Below are 628 nucleotides of genomic sequence, written 5' to 3'. Positions count from 1 at the left end.
TTTTTTGTTGCTTTTTTTTAAGTTTGGTTAATTAAAAACAAATCAAAAAATTAGAAATCCACAGCACTCTGAGCAGCTGTTATAGTCTTGTTCATGAAACCCATAATAACTAAGGTGCAAATTACAGTGAGGGAGTAATTTTCATATCACTGAATTGACATTAATATCTTATTTGCAGATGTAATCAAGGAAAATACCTTTCTTTGCACTTATATTAAGAAACAGAATTGAAACAGTTGCAGGCTGATTGACCATATAAGTGACAAACTGCTACTTTTCAAGAGTAAGTTACAAAAATTGTTTTCATGCATCCCACTGAAAAACAATAAGGATGTGGTGTTTTCATCTTTATATTGGGACTCTGTTATAGAGAATAACTACATCCACTAATGCTGAAAAGTTAGATGAGCTGAACTGATAGGAAAGAAAGGAAAAATTGTGATATGATACTGCAGCTCCTACAAATGGTGCATTTCGTTTCAGTTTAGCACTAACCTTTCTGGAAGAGCACTGTGAAATTCAGTAACTTCAGCTGTATGTGGTAAATTCAAATGCAGGAATACCAGTCTGAAACCTCCATTCCTTACATGGTTTATAAGTTGGCAAACTTCATCAGTGTCAGGGAAGT

Source organism: Malurus melanocephalus, unplaced genomic scaffold, assembly GCF_030028575.1.
Source record: "Malurus melanocephalus ecotype Western Australia unplaced genomic scaffold, MMel_1.1 scaffold_284, whole genome shotgun sequence".
NCBI classification, from domain to species: Eukaryota; Metazoa; Chordata; class Aves; order Passeriformes; family Maluridae; genus Malurus; species Malurus melanocephalus.
Note: the sequence above shows the minus strand (reverse complement) of the source record.